General features: G+C 44.8%; 1 protein-coding gene across 6 annotated transcripts in view; it reads right to left on the bottom strand.

Annotated features, from left to right (window-relative positions):
• The window catches only part of ERC2 (ELKS/RAB6-interacting/CAST family member 2), a 1,295,684-nt gene extending 1,280,169 nt beyond the window's left edge, over window positions 1-15,515 (bottom strand). For 3 of the 6 annotated variants that reach the window (XM_073574140.1, XM_073574143.1, XM_073574147.1), the window contains exon 1: window positions 15,334-15,515. The gene's annotated coding sequence lies outside the window, so the exon portion shown is untranslated. The remainder of the gene's footprint in view (window positions 1-15,333) is intronic. The other 3 variants (XM_073574142.1, XM_073574145.1, XM_073574146.1) reach the window with 1 other exon arrangement.
• Window positions 15,516-15,888: the final 373 nt, after the last annotated feature.

Below are 15,888 nucleotides of genomic sequence, written 5' to 3'. Positions count from 1 at the left end.
GGTTCCAAAAATCAAAAGAGTTTCTGGACAGCTTGTCCAGAGGGTCAAAACATCACAGCGTGCTAGGCCGCAAAATGTCTGCCAAAGTAGGAAGAGTGCAGTGTGGCACTTTTTTGAACAAAATCCTCATGATCAGGCCAAGGTTATCTGTAAGAAGTGCGCAAAGACCTTTAGCCGAGGGAAAAATCTGAAAAATTTGAATACCAGTTGCATGCTTAGACATTTAACCAGCATGCACTTGCAAGCGTGGACACAACACCAAACCTCAAGTGCCACATGTGCAACTGATCACAACGAAGGTAGTCAGCAATGCTACATTGTTTCCCCCACTGTAAGCCCACCGGTTAGCACAGCAGCAAATGTTGAGGTGTCGTTGCAAGGCCACAGCAGTCAGGGAATCCCACTGTTATATCAACGAAAGACTGATTCTAGGCCATCAGAAAGAACACCAACTCCATCACCATCATCAACCCTCTCTCAGTCCGCCCTGTCCACCGCTACTTCCACCATATGCAGCTCTCAAGTCCAGCTCACCCTCCCAGACACTATGAGTAGGTCAAGAAAGTACTCAGTCTCTCATCCGCGTACACTGGGTTTGAACGCCCACATTGCCAAACTAATCTCGTTTGAGATGATGCCCTTTCGGTTGGTGGAAAGCGCAGCTTTCCGCGAACTCATGGCCTATGCAGTACCACGCTATGACCTACCCAGTCACCACTTCTTCTCTCGCAAAGCCATCCCAGCCCTCCACCATCATGTGAAAGACCGCATTGTCCATGCACTCAAGCAGTCAGTGAGCGGAAAGGTGCACCTCACAACTGATGCATGGTCCAGTCGCCATGGCCAGGGCCGTTACGTGTCCATCACTGCGCACTGGGTTAATGTGGTGGATGCAGGGTCCACAGGGGACAGCGGTGGTGGGACAGTGCTGCCTAGCCCACGGTATAGTAAACAGTTGGCTGTAGGCGTTCGACCCTCCTCCTCCTCCTCCTCCTCCAGAAGCGAAAGCTCGTCCACAGAACGCAGTCGTACGAGCACTCCATCTGCAGCTGCCACTGTTGCACACGAGGTGTCCCCCTATCGAGCAGCTAGTGGAAAGCGTCAGCAGGCTGTGTTGCAGATGATGTGTTTGGGTGACAGACACACCGCCGAGGTGCTGGCCGAGTACTTTCAGCGACAAACTGAGTCATGGCTGGGCAGTGTACATCTTGACGCAGGCAAGGTAGTTAGTGATAACGGCCGTAATTTTGTGGCAGCCATAGCACTTTCAAAACTCAGACACATACCTTGCTTGGCTCACACCTTGAACCTGGTGGTGCAGTGCTTCCTCAAAAATTATCCGGAGTTAACAGCCCTGCTCCAGAAGGTGCGAAGACTGTGCGCGCACATCCGCCGGTCGCCTGTACACTCCGTTCGTATGCAGAAACTGCAGTGATTGCTCCACCTTCCCAACCACCGCCTCATTATCGACATTGCAACAAGGTGGAACTCCACCCTGCACATGGTGGAGTGGCTGTGCGAGCAGAGGCAGGCCATAATGCATTTGTGGGAGGATACACGGCCAGGCACTTTGAGAGCAGACATGGAGTTGACCGGTGTGCAGTGGTCGAAGCTGAAAGACCTCTGTAAAGTCCTTCAGTGTTTTGAGGAATGCACACGGCTGGTAAGTGCAGACGACGCCATCCTAAGCATGAGCATCCCACTTATGCGTCTGCTCATGCAAACTTTGACGCACCTTAAGGAGCAGGCTTCTGCAGCCAATGTTGATGAGGAGGAAGAGGAGGAGGGAATCCTTGATGACGTTCAGCCATTGTCTGCTCAGGGACCTCTCCTGGATGAGGTGGAGGAAGAAGAGGAGGAGGAGGAGGATGATGGGGATAATTACTTAGGGGAGGAGGATGCATCTCGTGGGGCAAGTGAAAATGTTGGCGTGGCAAGGTCTGGTACAGGGTTTGTGCGTGACTGGAGGGATGTGGATTTGCCAGAAAGTGCTCCTCCAACCAGCACTCGCAGTGCATCATTGACACCGGGAACATTGGCCCACATGTCAGATTATGCCTTGCAGATCCTAAAAAGGGACCCCCGCATTGCCAAAATGATGAACGATGACGACTACTGGTTGGCCAGCATCCTGGATCCACGCTATAAAGGCAAATTACAAAACATCATGCCACAGGAGAACCTTGACCTAATATTGGCTAATAAACAAGCAACTCTGGTAAATCGGTTGCTTGAGGCATTCCCAGCACACAGCAGCGGTGATGGTTCTCACACGAGCCGTACGGGCCGGGGTCAGCTTGGCAGAGGTGTTCGTGGTGCACACAGCAGAAGTGGCGTTGGAGACAGGGGTTTCATGACAATGTTGTGGACTGATTTTTCAAGTACCGCTCACACAACTGGTAATACTGCATCGATGGAAAGTGACAGGAGACAGCAGTTGTCAACTATGGTTACAAACTACTTTTCCTCCCATATCGATGTTCTCCCACACAGGTCATTCCCCTTTGACTATTGGGCCGCTAAACTAGACACCTGGCCTGAATTGGCACAATATGCCTTACAGGAGCTCGCTTGCCCAGCTGCAAGTGTGCTATCGGAAAGAGTAAACAGTGCAGCTGGATCAATCCTGACAGAAAAAAGGACCCGTCTGTCAACCCAAAATGTGGATGATCTAACCTTCATTAAAATGAACCACGCATGGGTTTCCAAGGATTTTGTCCCACCTTCCCCTGATGACACATAGGGTGACAGAAAAATGGCTTGCTTTGGTCCACCTCTTCCTGGGACTTGACCTATTTCACCTTTTGCATCAGCTGAATGTCCAACATCAACATATGCCACTTTCTAAAACTCCCTAACTGTGCTGCCCCCCCCCCCATGGCCGGGGTCACCACCTAGCGCACGACACCGTGCGAGTGCCGTTGCCCTGGACAGGTGGGTAGGCCGACTCTTGGGTGCGGGCACTGGCACAGGGTCCCTCATAGTGCAATCAAGTGTCTCTGACGGTGGTGGTGCACACCCGCCGTCAGACACACCGCCGTACTATGAGGGGCCCAGTGCCAGTACCGACGCCCACGAGTGGGCCCCCCTTGCTTGGGCAGAGCCCCAGCATTTGCAATCTTTACCTCTCCCTGCTCCTCCGCTGTGTAGTCTGGGCCGTCAAATCCATACTGGGCCTGACACCGTTTGAGCCTGCCTCCTGATGTATAGACATATATTTTGAATGTGTACGCTATCCATACATGTTATCTGGGGATACGGAACCCTTTCTCACCTTTGTGCAATCACGTGCAATCCATACTGGGCCTGACACCGTCTGAGCCTGCCTCCTGATGTATAGACATATATTTTGAATGTGTACACTATGCTATCCATACATGTTATCCGGGGATACGGTACCCTTTCTCACCTTTGTGCAATCACGTGTAATCCATACTGGGCCTGAGAACAGATGGCGAGCTGTTAAGCAAGCTACAGCACCTGTGGTTTGCACACGTAAGTTTTTCATTTTTTCAGGAATGACGGTTAGGCCTAATTCCAGAACTGCGGTTGACCTGCACTTACTGGGAAATCATCGTTCGCGGGTAATAATTGTAATCACAGATCCCCATCACTAACGTTGTTCAGCGGGTTATCTGCACCTGTAAGCGACAAACGCTGGCCTTTTCAGTGTAGCGCACATGCAGCCACGGACATGTAAGGGCATGACACACCAGTTATTGGCCAATCTCATGTGCCAGAGCCTCACGTGTCCCTCTAGTAAGCCAGACTCGGACCGCGGGGCATGACGGAGTCTCGTTCGTTAACGGAATTAAGCTTGCAATGTGTGCATCTGTTCTGTAGCTTGCATGGTTGAGGTTTCCCAGGTGGAGTCGAATTAAACCGTAGGCTCCACTCCTGGTGGTGCCCTTCTGGACATTCCTTTAAGGTTCAGCTTTGCAACCATACTGCCCACGTAAAACAAACACTTTGCCTTCATGAACGCTGTTTGGAGGGTCATGACTCATGGGAATAATGCCGCCCAATCAGTTAACCTGCTAGAGAGATCCTTCGTTGCTCCCAAGCATGACATCACACTCCCTAGGAGGAAGGTAATGCCACTGTGGCGACCGTACTCCTGGGGGCGACACAAGTGCACTGATGCCCAGCCACTGCTCGATGAATCTGCTGGTACATTGACCCAGACCACTACATTCCCCTCGCATGCTACACGGCCTGAATCTGACCCTGATGAAACTCAGGTTACCCTTCCCATATACAGTTCCATCTTACACGGTGACAAAGAGGAAGCTGCAGATGAAAGTGCAGGTTCGGCCCACCCGCCATCAGACACACCACCGTACTATCAGGGGCCCTGTGCCAGTGCCGTCGCCAACGAGTGGGCCCCCCCTGCTTGCTCAGGATCACAGCACTTGCAAGGTTGAAATACTGTGCAGTGAGATGGAAGATGGGGACGACGAGGAGTCCAGACTAGTACAGGGATTCCCTAGCGAGGAGACTTATTTGATTGTTTTCAATGTTGGGACAGCAATTTTTGGGGAGCACTATACTCTGGAGAATGATAGATGGGGCCCACCATACACTGGAACATTCCAAAGGTGGACATCAGACACTGGAGCAGCATTTACAGGGCCCATTATACACTAGAGCATTAGAAATTTGGCCCATTATGTTTGGAGCATTATTTGGGCCCATAAGACAGTGGAGCTTCATCCATGGGGACCAACATATACTGTAGCATTATGTGGAGCTCATCATATACTGTTTCAAACATTATATGGGACCAATGATTCTGTATGGAGAAATAGATGGGCCTCGTCATGAGATGTAAAAAGTGAGGTATTTTTCATTGTACTATACCGCTATTTCTCTGCCGTATCGGAGCATGATGAGTTGTGGTATGTGTTAAAGGGGCGCTCTTTCGCCCAGGGCACATGAAAACCTGGAGCCAGCCCTCCCCCCCCCTCACAACTTTAGCCAAATAACCCCCATTTTTCAGTGCGTAACTTGTATTATGAAGTTAATTAAGGTTGACAAGCTTAAGTAAGAAGAATTGATGCTTTTGGCATTCAAATGGGCACTGTTGGTGTGTTTCCTGTCCTCCTCTCACTGCCGACTTTTATTCCCCATTGACTTACATTGGGTTTCGTGTTTCGGGACGACCCCGACTTTTCCCTATAATCGGACAATCTTGCTCGACCCGACTTTTGGAAAAGTCGGGTTTCACGAAACGAAACGCGACCCTAAAAAAACAAAAGTCGCTCAACTCTAACCTTTACTATAAATATTAGATATTAGAAGTCCCAGTGACCTTTCATGCTAAGTTTTTAAGTCTCACGGTAAATTAATAAATTATATATATATAAAGTTGTGATCAAAAGTTTTTGCTTTCTTGGCCTTTTTTCAGAGAATATGAAAAAGAGAAAACACAGTAGTTTGACAATAAATGGCTTCACCCAACCACTAACCATGAGTGGAGAAAAAGTTTTGGTGTTATCATTCATATTCTCTGATAAAAATGCCAAGAAAGCAAAAATTCTGCCAGGGTATGTAAACTTTTGAGCACAAGTGTATATATATATATATTTGATACACTGTTGATTTTTGCAAGTTTTCCCATCTACAGAGAATGGAGAGGTCTGTAATTTTTATTGTAGGTACAATTCTCCTGTGAAAGACAGTCTTATAATAAAAATATTGCATGAAATAAGTATTTGATCACCAACTACCAACCAGCAACAATTCTGGCTCTCACATACCTGTTAGTTTTTCTTTAAGAAGCCCTTCTACTCTGCACTCATTACATGTATTAATTGTACTTGTTTTATCTTGTTACCTGTATAAAAGACACCTGCCAATACACTCACACCCAATGCTCACCACCATGGCCAAGACCAAAAAGCTATCTAAGGACACCAGGGACAAAATTGTAGACCTATACAAGGCTGGGATGGGCTACACAGAAGGACCTTGTCAGTGACCTGAAGAGAGATGGGATCACAGTCTCAAACATTACCATTAGTAACACACTACACCGTCATAGATTAAAATCCTGCAGGACACGTAATGTCCCCCTGCTCCCGCCAGCACATGTCCAGGCTCGTTTGAAGTTTGCCAATGACCATCTGGATGACCCAGTGGAGGCATGGGAGAAGGTCATGTGGTCAGATGAGACCAAGATAGAACTTTTTGATATCAACTCCACTCGCCGTGTTTGGAGGAAGAAGGATGAGTACAACCCGAAGAACACCGTTCCACCCGTGAAGCATGGTGGGGGAAACATCATACTTTGGGGGTGCTTTTCTGCAAAGGGGACAGGATGACTTCACCATATTGAAAGGAGGATGGATGGGTCATATATCGCGAGATCTTAGCCAACTACCTCCTTCCCTCAGTAAAATTGGAAATGGTTCATGGCTGGTTCTCCCAGCATGACAATGACCCGAAACACACAGCCGGGGCAACTAAGGAGTGACTTTTCCATAGGAAGCATTTCAAGGTCCTGGAGTGGCCTAACCAGTGTCCAGACCTGAACCCAAAATAAAATCTTTGGAGGGAGCTGAAAGTCAATGTAGTCCAGCAACAGCCCTGAAACCTGAAAGATCTGGAGAAGATCAGTATGGAGGAGTGGGCCAAAATCCCTGCTGCAGTGTGTGCAAACTTGGTCAAGAGCTACAGGAAGCGTCTGAACTCTGTAATAGCAAACAAAGGTTTCTGTACCAAATATTAATTTCTGTTTTTATATTGTATCAAACACTTATTTCACGCATCAAAATGCAAATTAATTATGTAAAAATCATACAATGTGACCTTCTGTTTTTTATTCTTAGATTCCGTCTCTCACAGTTGAATTTTGTAACAGACTGCGGAATATGTTGGATATAGAAATAAAGATCATTGTTATTTATTATTATTATTATTATTATTATTATGGATGACCTGAGACATACTGCGAAAAATAGTCACAAATGTTTCCAAATGTGTTGAATTTTCTGTCACTGGTTGCAACTTGTGACTCGCTTACTATGGACTCCAAAGAAAGTCACCTGCGACTTGTGTGGCACTTGGCTGCTCTATATGCAGCAAAATCAAAATAAAATTGTTGCGTGAACAGAGAAGTTTGATAAATGTTTTTATTGTGCTTATTCTATGTCTGTTCCTAAAATGGGATCTTGAAACAGAACATGTGAACAGAGCCCAAATAATCTTTGCTTTGGTCCACATCACTTTTAGCGTAAAACTTATTTGAAACTTTTTTTTCCTCTGTTTTTCACTCTCCTGACACTTCTGAACCAGTCTTTTCCGCTACGCTTCTGCTGAAAACTCAAAATTCCCTTTAACCGGGTTGTCCACTACTTGGACAACCCCTTCTCGCTTTCTATATCCCCCCTCCCCATGTAAAATAAAATCAGCCTGTACTGATCTCCGGTGCCAGCGCTACTCCAGTGATGTTAACGCCACGTCTCCTGGGGCTCGCATGACATTATGTCACGTGAACACTGCAGTCAATCAGTGGCCGGATCACTCTCACTTCCTTCGAGAGAAACTGACACCCAGGGTAGTTGTTGTCAGTCACATCTAAAGGAAGTGACAGTGAAGCGGCTCAGTAGGGAGCCCTGACACCGCCATGGCTGGAACAGCACCAGCACCGGAGAGGAGCACAGGCTGTTATTATTTTACATGGGGGAATATAGTAATTGGGAACGGACTGTTTGAATAGGGGTCAACCCCTCTAACTCTATAAGCTCATAGTCTATGGGCACCCAAATACACAGGATATACGTTGTTATTATTATTATTATACAGTGTGTCTATCAAACTAGCAATCCATAGAGGATTTCCAATAGCAATCAGCAAAGTTTCTGCTGTAATATATTTGGTCTCCACAGTTTTCTTTTGTTCTAGATTTTTCTGCGTGTTTTACCAAGCAATCTCATTTACTGTCACCGTCATATCACCACAAAATGACTTCGAACCAAGCACAGGCCCTCCGTGGACCCCTGGCATGGCCAACAGTTCAATGCACCATCCTTCTCCTCCTCCTCCTCTTCCTTGATTGACAGTTCTGACTTTCCAGGAGTCAGAGAAGGGCAGACATACTGTATATAGATGGAAGCCAGTAGGTTGGAAGGAGAACTGAACTGTTTGGCCACACCAAGGGTGCACCGAAAAGTCAATATTGTGCTGATTCCCTTTCAATAGGTTCCCCTATGCAAGGAGGACATTGTGGCCATTGATATCAATGTGTTCTGCAACAGCTTATAGAGCAAAATCGGGAGCGGAAATATCAGTGGTGCAACTTGTGTGGGCCCAAGATGGCCGAGAGGTAAGGGGACCACATCCAGCTCCAAAGCAGGTGGAATTTGTGCTTTATGATCAAATATTCAAATGCAAAAGGGATCTTCTACTGTTCTTGTACAGGCGTTGTGTGCGCCCGAGCGCATAATACATTCCTTGGAGAGGCGCTCTGCTCTGAAGTCGGAATTTCCTTTATGAGCTCCATACATATGTATTCTTATTCTCTGCATTCTCTAGCACACATTTATCGGTAGTGTCCTGGGAATTACACTTTACTGTGGATTTTACCTATTGTCTCTATGCACCAAATTGCATAAAATGGTACATACTGTATATAAAAAGTGCATAGCTAGCTACGCTTTTCTTCCATATATCAGTTCATGACTGTCCTACACATCTACCTATAGGAAAAAAAATTGCTGCAACACTTGCATACACCCAATTTAGGCACCATTTTCTAGAACTGTCGCAGCAGAGAAGACTCTTTAAAGGGAACCTGTAAGGAGAATTACAGCCACTGAGCTACATTGCCAAGACCAGACATACCTTTACTGGTCTCAAACGACTTTTCTATCAATAAGAGAGTCCACTTAGAATCTTTATGTAAATTATCTTAGGGTGGGGGGGCTATCCTTGGTGAATATTTCCTAGCGTGACTCTCGGGGTCTTGATTGCTGTCATGTATGTGCCACAGGCAAGAAGTGGTGTGAAAGAGACATCAATCAATATCATAGTGTTGTAGCTAGGTGGGAATTGATCCTCCGCCTTCTGTGCACTTGCAACCTCATTTGCATAAGGATTTAAAACAAAAAAAAATTGATTTTCTCAATTATGAAAAATTTATAGGAATGTAAGTTTGAATTTATCTTTTAAAAACTTACTCAGCAATGTGATTAATTTGGTGGTCTTAAAGCTACTAACAGGTTCCCTTTAAAAATGGCGCATTTCTCTGGTGCATATTACTCCCTATTGTGTGGCAGAGGGTCAACCAAACCAGTCATTCCCTTTAAGCGATACATTAAAAAGGGGTTGTTCAGGACTGTTTTTTATTTTTCACTATGGGCCTAAAAACTAACAGACAGGAAGTTGCTAGCAGAGGTAACAACCTGCCTGTCCTACCCGATGCTAGCTCAGAACATTCATCGACCGCTCCTGCCGGCAATTCAGCTGCTCTACATCAACAGGGCAGCTCTTCTTCTTTCACTCTGCTCTGTCGACATGGCGTGACTGCTGACGTTATGCTGATTGACAGTTGGCTCCCTGCAGTTAGGCAGCAGGGAGCTGGCTGTCAATCAGTATGACATCGACAATCGCACCCCATCAACTGAACAGACCAGAAGGGAAATCCTTGTTCTAGTGACATGACATCAGCGGAAACAGCTGAAACGCCGGCGCGAGCAGTCTATAACAGCTCTATGCCTGGGGACAACCGGCAGGCAGGTAGGTCCATATTCCCAAAAAAAGTCCTAGATAACCCCATTAAAGAGTGTTACCCCAAAAAAGATCAGTTCTCCTTGTATATAATATCATCTAGTCATTCATGTGTTCCCTTTCCATGAATACATTGTATCTGACAGGTTACCACATTCATTTTTGATTTTGCAATTGCATTAATGAGAGAAAATAAAAAGCCACGAAAGACGAATGCTTTTATTTAATTGCGAGGCAAATATTTGATGGCGCGATCCGCCCCCTCGCCGAATGTCACCCGTAAGTGAGCGATGCTGACTCTCCACTTCGTCACATCTCACCCCATGTTATTTAAATCTCCACGTGATTTCTCGCAAAGCTGGAAGATAAGTGTTCCTGATTAGGAAGAAATATTTTCTGCATTATGGAACCGGAGGAGAATGAGTCAGGAAAGAGCTGACGAGACCCTTCGAAATGTAATTTAGGTAATTCTCTAGATTGTGACTGGGAAATGACAGAGCTTTCTGCAGCTTCAATAAAAAAAAAATTTTAAAAATCCATCGAGTCGCTGTAGAAGCCGTTGAGGGGCAAGGTCATCATCGTGATCTTCATCAACGGTCTATAGCTGGTGGTTAACATTATTGCTTCACAAGAGGTTCTGCACCAGCTGTGGTCATTAGTGATGATGATGAGCAAACGTGCTCAGATAAGATGTCATCCAAGCATGCTCGGGTGATAAGCGAATGACTTTGGTGTGCTCGAATAATATGTTCTGGTCACTGCGCCTGCATGTCTCGCGGCTATTCGACAGGCGCAACCCATGTAGGGATTGCCTAACAAGTAATTCATGTATGTGTTGCAGCTGTGGAACAGCCGTGGGGACTAGAGCATATTTTTTGAGCGTGCCGAATTCACTCGGTTAGCACCGGAGCATGCTCTGATAACACCTCATCCAAGCATGTTCGCTCATCACTAGTGATCATCAAACTGCACACTATTTGCAGTAAAATAGCAGATGACGGTTTCTCAATGGACAAAGTAATGGTTGCTACTAACTATGATCACCGTTGTGCTGATTAATATTAATTTTAGGTAAAATGCTAAAACTTTCTTTTAACAGTTCCCGGTGTTTGGCATTGGGAAACCTGAAGCTATGGTCAATGTGACATTTTAGAAATTTTCCGATATGTTGGACTTTGAAATGAATGGCCGTTCATATAGTACGTGGACATGCATCAATACTGTCTATAGGGGTTCAGTCCTAAAAGGGGTTTCCACATTTCATGCAGTTTATGATATCTTCAGGGGCGGACATATCATTGGGGCAACCAGAGGCCCAAGAGGTAAGAGGGCCTCATCCATCTCCAAAGTTAGTGGAATTGTGCATTTTGATGAGCTGTTGAAATGCAGAGGGCCCATATACTGTTCTACAAGAACAAATGGGCTGTCGGAGTAATGCAGGACAGGACAGGTCCGAGTCCAAAGTGTCAGATGCTTCTTGTATCCATTCCCCACACTTACCAACAGCTGAAGACCCTTCTACTAACTTAGAATTACCAAAGAGGATATATAAAAGTGAGTTTTCCAAATGAGAAAACTCCTTTTTTCCCCCACATGACGATGCTCACAGCAGCAGAATTCCAAACGTGAACCATGTAGTTTTTCTACTTTACCTGTATTTCATACTGCACCCCCATCCAGTGCTGTAAGCCTAAAATTAGTGCCAGCAAAGTAATAATATTCATAGCTATTGCTTTATGCCATTACAAAGAATTAAAGGGAATTTGTCACCAAATTTTTGCTACCTCATCTGAGAGCAGCATAATGTAGAGAAAAAGATCCTGATTCCAGAGATGTATCATATAGTTTACTGGATGCAGCAGTTGGGACACAATCAAAGAAATTAGATGTAGCATGTGCATTGTGTATAGATAGTAAGCTGCTAATTAGTGTTGGGGGGTGTGGTCTGACCAGTCTGTCAGTTATAATCTCCTGCTCATAAAACACTCATTGTATTGAAACGACAACACACAATCTAATAAGTGACACAGCACTGAAATCAGCGTCTCTGCCTCTACATCGTGCTGCCCTCAGATTATATAGCAAAAACCTGGAGACAGATTCCCTTTAATTATGAAATGGAGGCAAACGTACAGAAGTGACCATATGTTAATCACATAGCAGTGCCCATGAGGTCGGCCGTACAAATGATGGTACACATGCAATCGATACTTTTACATGGTCCTGTATTGCTGTCTACAGACAGGTTATATCAGAAACAGCTTTTCGAAAAAATCTCCAAATTAGGGATTAAAAATGGTAAATACTATAAAGTAAAAAGCAATTTCTGTTGATTTTATGACATCCTGGAAGAGTGCGCTGAACCCGGACACTAGGAGCCTCATAAAAAGTCCCACAAGCTGCATGTGGCCATTGTGGTCACTATGTAGCCGCCACTGTACAGCCCTCAATCCAGTGAGGTGGAACTTCCGGCAATGTGGCTGGGATTACACTGAAACTCTTGGCATGCCATAACAGCCATCAATAACCAAGAATATTGGAAGACCTGGTTGGCCGCAGGTTTTTAACCATGGTCACAGATCATTTCCGAAAAAATTAAATTACTTCCAACTTGACATATTGGGATCAAAACTTAAGAGATAAAAATCTCTATTCTGACTGAGATACAACTAATATAATGACTGGAGGATCCAACCTGTAAACCTACATAAAATATTAAAATAAATAAAAAGTACTGCTGGCCTCTTAAGATTGTTATAGGGAAAAAAAGAAACTAAAAAAAGAAGAAAAACTCCCTCTACACTGGAAATGGAGAGGAGGAAAAACTAATTTATTCCCCAATAATAGGGAGTGCATAAGGTATGTAATCCAAGCTGTCAATAAGTGAGCTAGCCACCCAAGGTGTCCTCATAGCCGCACTAACATTTTAGAAATAGTGGGCAACCAGTGTACTGTACAAATACAGTTGTATGTAAGAAATATATATATATCCTTATTAAGTGCTTATAGCATGAGCCAAATATTGTTATATACACCATACTGGTATATTACTTCATGAGCGAGCCAACCACCCCATGTGTATCCATAGCTATACTGGTGGGTGTCAAAAAAGCCATCATCCATGGGAACATACAAATACTGTAAGGAAAAAAATATTCTTATTATGTGAGAATAATTCATGGGTACCCCATAGTGATGTGACATTATAAGCTAGCAGTGCCACCGAATGTGTAGCCATACCCATTCTAGTGGGTGTCATGGAAATAAAGTATTAAAAAAAATTAATATCCTCATTATGCAAACATAATTCATGGTTACCGCATGATGTGTACCCCTTACTGACATGTGACATTATGAGCTACACCATGTGTACCCATAGTTGTTCTATTGGGTGTCAGAAGCAGGCAACCAGGGTACCACACAACTACAGTATAAGAAATAAAAATATATATCCTCATCACGTGATCATTAGCCACGTGTACTGCATACTGTAACCCATACTGGCATGTGACATTACACCATGCCACTGCATGTACCCATAGCTGTGCCAGGAAGTATCAGAAATCAATAGGTGGCAACCAAGGTAACGAGCATATACAATCCATCACTACTGCTTGGTCTTTACCCCATACTAGTATGTGACATTATGAACCAGCCAGCTACCCTGTGTGTACCCATAGCTGTACCAGTAAGTATCAAAATGTAAAAGAAGGAAACGAGGGTACCATATGTGAGTATAATTTCTGGATACTGCATGAACAAAATCATCTTTATTTTGTCCCCTTACTGGCATGTGACATCACAATAAGTAAGCCTGACCACCCTATGTATCCCTTAGCTTAATCAGTGTCAGGAAGCAATGGCAGCCAACCAGAATACCATACATATGAAGTATAAGAAAGTAAAAACCCTGTATCCTCATTATGTGAACATAATCTACATGTACTGCATGAGGCAGATCTGGTTGGCATGTACCCACGGCTGACATGTAGCACTATGACCAAGTCTGCCACCACATGTGTACCCATAGCTTTTTCTGGAAGTGTCAAAAAGTAATAGCAGGCAATCAGATTGCCATATAAATACAGTATACAAAAGAAACGTGACTATCCTTATTATGTGAGTATAATCCATGGGTGCTGCATAAAGGAAATCTTCTGGGTATGTACCTCATACTGGTATGTCATATTTCAATGAAGCAAGCGAGCCGCATCACGTGTCAGGCAGCAAAAGCTGGCAACCAGAGTACCATGCATATGCAATATTAAAAAAATACCTATCCACAATATGTGTACAGTCAATGCCATTGGTATGTACTCCATGCTGCCTTGTGACTTGATGATTAAGCCTGGCATCACACGTATACCCATAGTGGTACCAATGAGTGTCAGAAAGCAATATCAGGTAGATAGCAATGCGTATGCTGTATAACAAAACAAAAGTTTATATCCTTTTCATTTAGGTATAATAATTGGAAAATGAATGAGGAAAATGTATTTTTTTTTGCTCAATTATATAGTGTCATTACTTCAACAACGTATTACAATCATCATCATCATCACTGTCCCCATTGCCTATCAATATGTCTTTGGAGTGTGGGGGGAAACAGGAGAAAACCCATGCAAAATAGGGAGAACGTACAAACTCCTTGCAGATGTTATCATTGGTGGGATTTGAACCCAGGACCCCAGCGCTGAAAATTGACAGTGTGTTAACCACTGAGCCAGCCTGCAGCCCGTAATCCTGTTGGTATGCACCTTATACTGGCATGTGACCTGATAAGCAAGTCTTCCACCCCATGTGGACCCATAGCTATACTAGTGAACATCAAGAAACCAAAGCAGGCAACCAGGGCACCATAAAATATTTACATTTCCCTAGAAATCTACTATTAGATCTCACCAGAATCCAAAATGGGAAAAGCCGGCAACCCAAATCATGCACGTGCAAGACGAGAAGAGATAGAAAGAAATATGAGATGACAAAAAGAAGAGAAATAAGAGCAAAGAGATATTCAGAAACTTTAATCATGTCCCTGATACTATGTACCCTTCTGTGATACATAGATACAATGTATAGGATGTGCATACATTGTGTATATGTGTGTCTATATATTATAGAGGGGGGGGGAATGTATGGTGCCACCAGACAGGAGGGGTTCGATCATACATACTTTACATGTGCACATGGAAGACCAGTGTAAAAAAGGATTAACAATATTCTTAATTATATACAAAGATCGTACACACACAGTGCCCACATTATGTCAATATTATACACATTACACACATTATACAGACAGAGTTTATATTTAATATGCAAATTGTCTCTTCAGAGAGGAAATATTATACACATTACACATATTTGGGGGGGTGCTATACGGGAAATCCCATACTAGAGTACTCTGTAAATCAGAGGTGTGTGCATGCGGACAGGATGTCCATGATTTGTGCAGCTGCCTGCATGCAGAAGGATGTAGCACCATACACCACAGTGTGCACTGTCCAGCCTGCTGGTGCTGAATCTGCCTTATAATCAGAATATTATAGGGAGGATGAGGAGGACCCCGGCTGCACACATACACACGCCCAGCTCCCGGCTCACCTCTCCTAGGATGAGATCCCAGCCTCAGTCTTGCATTGAGCTTCCCCCGGATCATTTCTGAGTGCAGAGAAGTGACAGGGGAGGAGGTCAGCGCTTGTACCCTTGTCTTCCTCACACCGTCTCCCCCAGCCGGGAGCTGACAGCCCCCATGACTCAACACTCCCAGCATGCTCCGGGGCCGGTGACACCAGTCATCCGCTAGGGGGCAGCAGAGGGACGGGAGCGAGCGGCGCAGGATTTCCCCTCATCCCTCATATCCGAGAGATATATAAGATGTGACAGAAGTGCGAGAGGGAGAATGCAAGAGGGGCAGCGTGATGCTCCTGACTGAGGGCATGGATAGAAGAGGGCCCCTGTGCAAGAACAATATATGAAACCTTTGCAGTCCAATATCTCATCATAATGCACAATTCCACCTGCTTTGGAGAGGGAAGTGTCCTCTTACCTCTTGGCCCCTGTGCGGCTGCACACGTTGCACCTATGATATGTCCACCTCTGGGTTACGTAGAGATGGCGTATAAGGCTCAGCACTGGTGGGACAACATCAGTGGTTAG

The sequence above is a fragment of the Dendrobates tinctorius genome, unplaced genomic scaffold (genome assembly GCF_039654945.1).
Source record: "Dendrobates tinctorius isolate UK_male_01 unplaced genomic scaffold, ASM3965494v1 ptg000038l, whole genome shotgun sequence".
Lineage (NCBI taxonomy): Eukaryota > Metazoa > Chordata > Amphibia > Anura > Dendrobatidae > Dendrobates > Dendrobates tinctorius.
The sequence above is the reverse complement of the archived record's forward strand: the minus strand, read 5'-3'. Positions and strand labels throughout refer to the sequence as shown.